Genomic DNA, 11046 nt, shown 5'->3' on the forward strand with positions numbered 1-11046 from the left:
TTCTAGGCAATGGTTTGCCAAATTTTCAGGTGCTTTAATTGATGAAGGATTCCATCATTCTGCCACTGACCATTCTCTTTTTATGCCACATTTTGGCAACAATTTCATCATCTTGTTAGTCTATGTAGATGATGTAATTTTGGCAAGTAATGATCTGGAAGAGTTAGATACTTTAAAGGCAAGATTGAATAACAAGTTTAAGTTGAAAGACATGGGAAAACTGAAATATTTTCTTGGGTTAGAGATTGCTAGATTTGACAGAGGAATTTTTGTATCTCAAAGGCCTTATGCTCTTCAGGTTCTTGAAGATTTAGGGTATCTTGGGTGCAAACCATTAAGTACTCCTATGGAAGCAAATCTGAGACTTAGTCAAGATGGCAACCAAGATGGGAAAGATAATCTGGCAGACCCTACTTTGTATAGAAGAATAGTTGGGAAACTACAATATTTGACTATAACCAGACCTGATTTATCTTATTCAGTCAATAGGTTAAGTCAGTTTTTAGCTAATCCAAGAAACAGTCACATGAAAGCAGCTCAGAGAGTCCTACAGTATGTTAAAGGATGCCCAGGTCAAGGTATTTTCATGTCAGCTAAGTCTCAGATCAAATTGAATGCTTATACAGACTCGGATTGGGCAGCTTGTCCTGATACTTGAAGATCAACAACAAGTTTTTGTATTTTCCTTGGAGAATCTATTATCTCTTGGAAAAGTAAGAAACAACATACTGTTTCTAGGTCTTTTGCTGAGGCCGAATACAGGGCCATGGCCAACACAACATGTGAATTGATTTGGATTCTTTCTGTATTAGAGGAGTTGAAGATCAAACATGAAGGTCCTACAATTTTGCATTGTGACAACAAAGTTGCTCAACACATAGCAGGAAATCATGTTTTTCATGAGAGGACTAAATACATTGAAATTGACTGCCATTTGGTTAGAGAGAAAGTTCAGAAGGGGATCATCAAAACCAGTCATATTTCAAGCAAGGAACAACTTGCAGATATTCTAACAAAGCCATTGTTTCCAAATCAGTTCATGCTTCTCAAAGACAAGATGAAATTGGAAAACGTATATATTTCTTCTTGAGGGGGAGTGTTAGAATTGAGTGGTTAGAATTCTGTTAGGTTGTTAGAAAAGTTAGTTTGTTTCTGTTACTTGTAACTAAGTGAGCTGGTTTTAGTAACTATTAGTTACTGAAATTATGGACTCTATTATATACTGTTTCATTGTAACTGTTCAGGAGCAATGAATAAGAATTTCCTCTCTTACATTCTCTAAAACTAATAATTTTGGTAGAATGTTAATGTAATGATGAACAAAGGAGGTAATACCAAGGCCATAGCACCACTGGACTCCAATTCGCTCGAGGTAGCTTCTCTATTTTTCTTATTGTATTCTAAACACCATATTGTATTGGTTTGGTGGAAAGGTTTTTTTTTTTTTGCTACATCATGTGCGATTTGCTTACCTTGGAAAATTTGAGAGTAGGGCTAGTATATTTTATAGTTAATAAATGTTGATTTAAGGGCATAAGTAACAATGCTATACATTATACAGTAATGATTGCTACATGAAGACAACCACGCGTTATAGAATAATGTATGCATCGTTAAACTTCTGATGTTATTTCCAGTTTTTGTTTGTAGAACCAGCGTATTTTCTGTTATATCAATGTAATAAAATAGAATTAGCACTTACTGTTTTTGTATACAAAGAATGTCTAGTTAAATAGTTTATGACTTTACGTGTCATGCTTCTAGGTCTTTCATAGTTGCAAAATTATTATTTATATGAGGCAATTATGTATGTGTACAACCGTTTGTATCTTCTAGATTGGTTATGTTCCATACATTATTCTATTACCAACTTCTGTACAGAGTATGTAGGAAAACTCTTATGTTTTCTGTGATCAAGACTCTTAGAATTTAATCAGCAATGACATAAACAATTACAATAACTAATATATCAGATTAGTTATAAGGAAATGCTAGTAATCAAAAGTTAAATGTAGAAAAATAAATGAAGAACACCCAGAATTTTTATACAGGTTCGAACCAGATCAATCTGCCCTACATCCTGTTTTATCCACTATCATCATCATCAATATCTCTGAATACAATTACAGTTGAGAACAAGCACTTCAGGACTCCCAAGAACCTTTCTCTCTCTAAGGTTCTAATCTCAAACACTTTCTAACAGTTGTGTTTCTCTCTCAGTCCTCACAATACACAAGTTCAAATTCTCTTTCTCTGTATTCTCTCTTTCTCTCAATACAACTTCTCTCCTCTTTCTTTCACACTTTCTTTTTCACGCTACTTCAAATGAAAGACAACAACACACATATATATTTAGGCTGCCAAGATTAGTTGACAGCTAATACATTTGGGTTAGTTAGGATTTTTAGGAAAGATCTCCACAGAGTACTTGCATGGAAGACTTCATGCATGTTTGAACTTAGACATGCAATGAAGTAAGTGAAATTTAAATGAATGACTGATTGGGATTTGAGTTTATGTATTACTAGCAAACATTTCATCTCTACTAGATTGGTTTCAACTTTCATGTCATAATATCATGTAGACGTGACACCAAAATAATATGGTTAACGATCTAATGATTAGATCTAGTAGCTAATGTTTTTAGTTACTTGCTTTGTAGCCTAATATGTTTCCCAAGTCCCTACGTGGTTATGTTGAGAGGGCTTTGGCTAGATGTAAAGATGATAAACAAATGACAGCTTGTGAGGCGGTCATGAAGGAGGTAAGTTTATAAATTTATAATAATTGCATAAATGAATCTTGTTGATCTATGTCTTGGTCTGCATCAATGCCTTAGAAGTTATTTACGTCATTCATTTAGACATATTCATATGTACAAGCACAAATGGTTCGAACTTGCACTATATGTTTATAGTATACTTGTCTGCAGACAAGCATATGAATGTGCTACTTCTAATAAATCAATTTATTTACCCATTCTCTAGATGATCACCAATGCCAGGGCTGATGGTACGCTTTGCACGCGTAACTGTGATGTTGAGCCTCTTTTTCCAATGCCAATTGCAGATGGTGTAAAGCAAGGGTATCTCTCTCTCTCTATTTATGTATCTACTTTCACTCCTCTCTTCCTCCCCGTTTATATATGGGCCTATTTGGGAGGCTACACAAGTCATGATATATTTTTGTTATAATATATGTGCTTGACCTGTTGTTTTGGGGTGGATTTATACATTCAAACCTTTTTTGTATCATATATTCCTATGTAATTAAAACTACTCCTGTCAACATAACAAGTTAAGTGATGCTTGTTGGTAAAGTTGAATGGAATTTGTTATGTTGTTGGACATTGATCTCATTCTAATCTAGTCTTACATGTGTATAGCCTTAAAGGCATTTATGTTTTTATTTCCCCTTAATAGATAGACATCAATTTTATGTTTAGTTCTGTTCTATATTGATGGCAGCATTTACAAGCATAAGCCAACCTATTCGTTAGATTTTAGGTTGTTAATGTGGGGTTAATTTACATCTGATATATAATTATTATTTACTCAGTCTCGAATTCCAGTGTATTTTCAACTGATCCATGAGATATATTTTATATTGCAGCATTGTACTGACTTTGACTCCTGTTTCTTTGGAAAATAAGTTAAAGAGAAGTCCAAGTAGACGAACAAAAAGTAGGTGGGAGCCTCTACCAGAGGAGAACCTTGTTGAAAAACTAGCATCCGTCAATAGTACTTTAAAATATTCTCGATGGGCACATGCCAATGAAAGGGACAAAAAGGTATTGTCATTGTAATTGTGAGTCTGTACATGTTTCCTGTTTTCTTTTGTTTTATTTTTTTCACAAGGCATTTCTTAAGCATAAAATATGAGTGTTGATTATGTCGTTTGGATTTATGGTCTCTATCTTCTTTCCAGTTACTAGCACTAGAAACAGGATCACGTGAGAACCTTTGTTGCCTTTTGAGTTTGATATGGATTGAGTGTGAATGTTAAGTTGTCAGTTATAACTAAGCTACTAATTTAGTTCATAGCAATAAAAAGCTATTATGGGGTTAGAGAGCTCCTTTCGTGGGTTTTTTTGGGCACATTTGATTTTTTACACACCTTTTAGGCTCTGTGAAAAAAGAAAGAAAAAAAAACGAATTTGATTTGTTGATTTGTGTCTTTTAATTTTAGTCTTTACTGGTCTATTTGGCATGAGACTGTCTAGAGACCAAAAATATCTTTTGGGAGTGCTTGGATGAGTTTTTGAAAGTATTTTATTTGTTTGGATGGTTTTTCTAAGTAAGTAGGTTCTGCATCTCTAGGAATGTCTTTTAAAAAGATTAGAACTTATTTTGAGCTTCTATGAAATTTTGATGTTTTTTATTTATCTATTTCTTAATTTTATGTTTTTATTTTGATCTTGTCCTTGTAAAAAAATCACTTTTGGGAGTGCTTGGATGAGTTTTTGAAAGTATTTTATTTGTTTGGATGGTTTTTCTAAGTAAGCAGGTTATCTATCTCTAGGAATGTCTTTTAAAATGATTAGAGCTTCTATGAAATTTTGATGTTTTTTATTTATCTATTTTTTAATTTTATGTTTTTATTTTAATCTTGTCCTTATAAAAAAATACTTTAAAATGTTTTGTAATTTGGAAAACCATTTTAAAATAGACTATCCAAATAAAAAAGTTAAACTTTTGCTTCTCTTTTTTTTTTTTTTTTTTTTGTATAAAAGTAAAAACTACCCCAAACGGGTCCATATTTCTTTCTTCCTCTTATTATTATTCTCTTTGCTTTCCCTTAAAATAAATACAATTTTTTATTAATATATTTATAATTTTGGAGGGTGAGAGAAGTTATGTTGACAAGCTTTTGCTATTCAAACAATCAGACCCATGGGTTAGTCCCATAAGCTCTGAGTTTCGAGCTCCTTCTGGGTATCTATGTAGCAGTTGCTACAGTTTTATGTTTCCTTAGATATTCATAAAGTTACATGAGGAGCACATGTTTTTTTTTTCTTTCAACATATTAAATACAAAATATTCTAAAACATTTATGATGATATAAAGAATGAATTAACTCTTGAGAATTTAATGGTAAACTTTGACATGATATGTAGCATTATGTTAGGTAACATCAGATTGTTAAATACCTTAATTTTTTGGGAGGAAGGAAAAGAATTGAGATGAGAAGTGTTTTTGTTTAAGATTGTAATAGTTATACTTTATGCAGACCTTAACGATGAATACTGGGAGCAAGGATGGGAATTTAACTGTTGCATGATTTTCTTTAGTGGAGAAAAAAGGGGCAAATAAAATCACCCAAAAGCCAGGAAAAAGGCAGCGTCTTATTGAAAATTTTGGTGCTTTTGGCAATGGTGATGCATCTAGTGATAGTTACAAGGAATAAAGTTTAACAAAAGAAGTACTAGAAAAAGCTCTGCTTATGGTTCAAAGTTCTCAATAAAATTACCTCTACAAGTGTGATCAGTTGAAGTCCATTCGTCAAGATTTAACTGTGCAAAGAATTCAAAATCAACTAACAGTAAAGGTTTGTTTCAAAACCTCTCTTTTTTTCTCTCATGTAAACATCTACTTATATTTGAATCGTACTTGTTAATAGTTAATATGTGATATCAAGGCAACAGGGAGTGCATTAAATGCAACATTTAATCTAGATATTAATGCATATATGCTCGGTATAAGTAATTATAATTTTGAGTATCAAAGCATAGAATATATTTTCTGTGTATTTTGTTTTAATATTTTAATTAACTTTACCATGACTTTAGAGGGTTCAATGAAACAAAGTAGTTATACCGGTACCGCCAAGTGAAGCTTTGGTTTTTAACATGTATATAACTTACCATTGTATTCATTATCCATAATTTGTTTCAGGTTTATGAAACTCATGCTCGGTTAGCATTGGAGGTTGGGGACCTACCTGAGTATATAATCAGGTTCGTTTTTTTTTTTCCAGTATATCTCAAAGGGGTACTTTTCGTTGTTGAGATCAATACACATATTTACCGTCCTATTCATGATAAAATTTCTCTCATACTAGATTTTGTTACTCATCTTGGTGGATTCTGTAATTCTTGTGAAATAATTGACGTGCTATTACACTGAAATTATACATCTCATTTAGTAGATAAGAAATTGGCTATAATCAAAAGCAGGACTTAGTGAATGTCGTTTTCTCCTGTACACTTTACATAACAACTACACAACTTTAAGATTTTACTTATTAGTCATTACATTGAAACAAATTGAAGAGAAAATTTCCAGGTATATTTTCCCGTGTAAGAAAGAATTTTCCTTTTGTATTATCTTATTTTGTTTCTGTTAAAAATTCTGTTCGATGTGATTTTTGCTTGTCATTGATGACCTATCTCTTCAAGTTTAATTGTGTTGTAATTATGATATATATATTGAATTGGTTGTAATTATGATATTATTCGGGATATTTTTTCATGCACCTCCTTTTGTACAAATGATATTTATTTATTTATTTTAAATAAAGTAACCACATATCTTCACAAGTTACATTCTCGATGAACTCTTTTATGCAATTTTAGTGCCAATCTCAGCTGCAATCCCTTTATGCTGAAGGAATTGAGGGATGCCACATGGAGTTTGCTGCATACAACTTACTATGTGTTATCCTGCACTCTAGTAACAACAGAGATCTTGTATCATCTATGTCGAGGTCAGTTATGATTGGAGGAAATTTTGTTCGCTATGTACCATCCTTGTACTGTGTTGAAACACTTGTATTGACGTTCAATCTTTGTTGTGAAATTGAGTTCAGATTATCAAGTGAAGCTAAAAGAGATAATGTAGTTAGGCACGCTCTTGCAGTTCGGGTAGCTGTCACTTTTGGAAACTATGTTATGTTCTTCAGGCCCTTCAAAACAGCACCAAATTTGAACACTTGCCTAATGGGTGAGTTTTGATTATGTCACTCTCCATTTTAATAAAAATAATTATTAAAGAATGATCATATTCATAAAACAATATGTAAAATTTTTGCAGATCTATATGTTGAAAAGATGCAGTTTAAGGCAGTGAGCTGCCTATCTCGATCTTATCGGCCTACGTTACCTGCTTCTTATATCGCTCAGGTTCTGGGCTTCTCTAGTGTTGCTTTTGACAATGATGAAAAAGATTCAGATGGATTAGAGGAATGTATTGAGTGGTTGAAGGCACATGGCGCATGTTTTATTACAGATAACAATGGAGAGATGCAGCTTGATGCCAAGGTATGTTTAACCACACGCTTTTATTCGGCAGGTGCACAATGTTTGTTATATATGTTTTTTTTATTAATAGCTAAACAATCATCTTATGAATTTGATTTGCTAAATGGTCGAATTTATCAGCTTTTACACTTGTATATATCTTAAGATACACTAGTTGTAGTGTAAAAGCTAATTATATCAGTATTTATTCTGGTTAAATAGTATCGGCCGGCGCCCAGTTTATTACAATGTTTATGATTTAGGATTTTGTATACTATCTTTAGCAAATTGGTCTAAACTTCTAGATAGGCACAACTAAATACGTGGATATTTGATGTATTGTTGTTAACATTTCATTCTTATGGTCTGAAAGTTATTTTCTGCGTTTATAAATGGGAATATAGTTTGATCATGATTATTACCTGTATCTTAGTTGGACAATTTGAATATGATTTTGATCATGGAATCTATACATTTCCCTCATAACCACACTTTATATATTGTGATACTTTTAAGCTTAGTAGTAATTATAAATAGGATGATTTCTTTCCGTTTCCATATAGCTGCCATATTCTTTGTCTCTCACTATGAATGATATGATATTTCATGACCTCATTAGTTTTTTTTTATGTTTTATTTACCAGATTCAACAAGTGAAGTGCAAAGAAAATCTGATTTGGAAGGCTTTGGTGTGCTGACATTTCGAAGATCATGAATTCCTACTTTTACTTTTGAATATGCAACTGTTTAAGACTATTTTGTTGGCTGTTGTGAGAATGTTTTGTTTATGTTAATTAGGCAGTGTTGAATATCTTAAGACTTTTAGATTGTTTTTTAGATAATCTTGAATGTATTTTGACACAATTATTTGGTTATATGTGTTATGAACCATATAATTGGTACTCAAAAATATATTTGTACAATGTTAAGGGTGTCTTAAGTATATTAAATGAAGTGGGTTTGAATTAAAGCAATAAAAAATAATTATAATGTACAGGTTTATATAATAATAATTAAAGCTTATCCAAATATTAGAATAATACAAAAAATGTGTTATTGAATGTTTTACAATAACACTGGTTTATAAGCATAACATTATGTTATGCAAACTATTTTCTATAATGTAGAAAGTGTGTTATTATAAAGTGTATCATAACACTACTTTATAAGTACAAAAAAGTGTTATATAATCTATTTATAAATAGCATAATGTAATACTTATCTAACTATTAAAATAACATAACAAAAGTGTTATCGTAGGCTATACCATAACACATGTCTATAACTATGGAAAAGTGTTATGCAAAGTGCTCCGACCTACTATAACATCGCTTTCCTTAACACATCAAAAAGTGTTATGGTATATATTTGATAATACTTTTTTGGTCTTATTGAAAGTATTTTTTCTTGTAGTGATTATTTTTTACCAAAATTTAATTTTTATGAATGTATTTTATGCCCAAAATATATTTGCCATCGATTTTCATTTTATTTTTCAAGATTTTTACCCGATTAGGGTTTTTGTGTCGGTCCAAGACTGAAAGTCTTATCTTGACTTTTAATCACAAAATTCATAATTTGGATAGCAATAACTCAAGGAAATAAATTCCAAACAAATATAATATTATTTAAAATAATATTCTTAACTTGGGGAAAAAAATATCCCGACCCGAGTCGTTTAAAGGTACCCGAAACGCAGGGCATTACACATGACTCGAGGTAAGAAAAGTTGACATTGCACGTAGAGCGGGCATTGGCTCTATTGTATCTAGAAACGGTCATAACCATATAATATTTAAATGAGTTAGGGTTGTGTGTCATTATTGCACACCTTGGTTGTTGTGCTTGTTAGTAATTGATGGATTGTGAGTATGCGGTACTTACCGTAATCTTAGTGTCAGGAGACACACTCTACTAGGCATCGACCGTACATAGGGTACTGGTGATGCAAATTTACTTGGTGTAGTTATATTGAATGCTAATATGATTATTGAATATATGGGATATGACTTATGAGTTATGTGAATTGTTATTTGTATGAATTGTTATCTATTCATGATGTGATTAATATGTATGTCTTGTGGAACTTTTCTTGCTGGGCCTTGGCTCACAGATGCTATATGGTGCAGGTAAGGGCAAGGGGAAGGTCGACCAGCCATGAGTTGGAGGGCTTTGGAGCGGCGTGTACATGTTTGGCTTGCTCAGCCGCCATGATCGGGATATTTTGAGGTACTTGGAGTAGAAATACATTTTCTCGCTTAAGCAGACTAATTTTGTATCTTTGATTCTAATTAAACTTTGTTTAAACTCTTTTTGGGATCCTTTGATACATTTAATGTTTTAATGAAGAAGCTTATATCCTTTGACAGAAATGTTTAATACATGAACCTTTACAAAAAAAATTAATCACACTTTTGAGTCGAAATGACTCGCTTAACGAGTTAAGCACTATTTTATTCACATAGTGTACCAGCCCTGGATTAGTAGGGCGTTACACTTTATAAATACTAATAGATAGCAAGAAATCTTTACAGCTTTGACTAGTATGATTCTTTTCTTCTTCATGTATTTTTTTTATTAATGTGTGTATGTGTTGTGAAATTTATGTACTCAAGTATACGCAATCCTAAACAAATAATAAAGTGATAAATAGAGTATTGATCCCATGAGGATTGAATATTAATTACCAATGAACTAATTTTTATTTATAATTGATTTGACAATTAATGAATATAGAATTTACTAAAACTAAAAGAAATAAAACAAATAAGAAGAATAATAAAAGATTCTTCGCCAACAGGTAATTAAGAGAAAGAGAGGAAGGGATTAGTGCCGAATGTAGAACCGTAACAGATATAAGATCTTAGTGAATGAAATAGGTGACTCTAGACACGTTTTTAGTGGTTCAAAGGTTAAAATCCTTCTACTCCACTAGTCAATATTATTGATATATTATGGGTATTTGGTTACAAAGTATATCTCTCTAGAGACTATTTTTTCCAACCCTTATCAACTCCCAGGGTCTCCATATTTATAGGAGAAGGCACCTGGAAGTTGGTAAGGAGGTCATCCCATGACCTTCTTATTTGTCATATCAACTCTGTGACATTCATGATTAATTCCTAAACCTGACACATAAGTATGGTCAAATCGATAGATAAGGAGATAATGGGCCGCACGGCCCAACCCAGTCGTGGGTGTCTGAACACGCACGTTCCTGCAGCGTGTCCGAGAAGTCAGGGAGATATCGGACACGTGATGTCAGATATATGCACGTTTATCTTGCGTGTGTTGACTTTACAAGGGGTCATAGCCTCCATATCTAGCTCGTACCACGAGCTGTGCATCTGACTCGACCTTCGGCCTTCCGATTCCTTGCTCCAGTCTTGGGAGTCTTGGCAAGTCCTTGAGGATTCCTCGAGCTAAGGGGGGTACGACCTCAAGACAGGAGCTCCGACCTGGGGGGTGTTTATGGACTAACCATGATTAGTCCGAAGCTCGGCCTGCTAATCAGCCCGTGGGAAAATCAGGGCGTACATCTGCCCCCCAAGCTCCTGCTCGTGGTATATGACGTCGTATATAAGACCATAGTAGGGGCTTTTAGACTTCCCCATAACTCTTCGCATTCCACTCTTTACGCAGGCGCCTGATACGTGGCACATCGTGGGTGGTGACGGTACGTCTTACGAGAACCGCATTTAATGGCCTAGCCTATGCCCAACCGTCGTTTCGTATTTCAAGTGGAAGGCCTCGGATCCCTCATTAGGGCCATCCAAGAGCCTTCTACACGTGATCCTTCACGCATATAA

The 11046-nt window shown here is 33.3% G+C and overlaps 1 pseudogene; it reads left to right on the forward strand.

Moving 5' to 3' along the window:
- Positions 1 to 766: 766 nt before the first annotated feature.
- Positions 767 to 8196, forward strand: LOC133779271 (SAC3 family protein A-like; annotated as a pseudogene).
- Positions 8197 to 11046: the final 2850 nt, after the last annotated feature.

Source organism: Humulus lupulus, chromosome 5 (genome assembly GCF_963169125.1).
Source record: "Humulus lupulus chromosome 5, drHumLupu1.1, whole genome shotgun sequence".
Taxonomy (NCBI): Eukaryota; Viridiplantae; Streptophyta; class Magnoliopsida; order Rosales; family Cannabaceae; genus Humulus; species Humulus lupulus.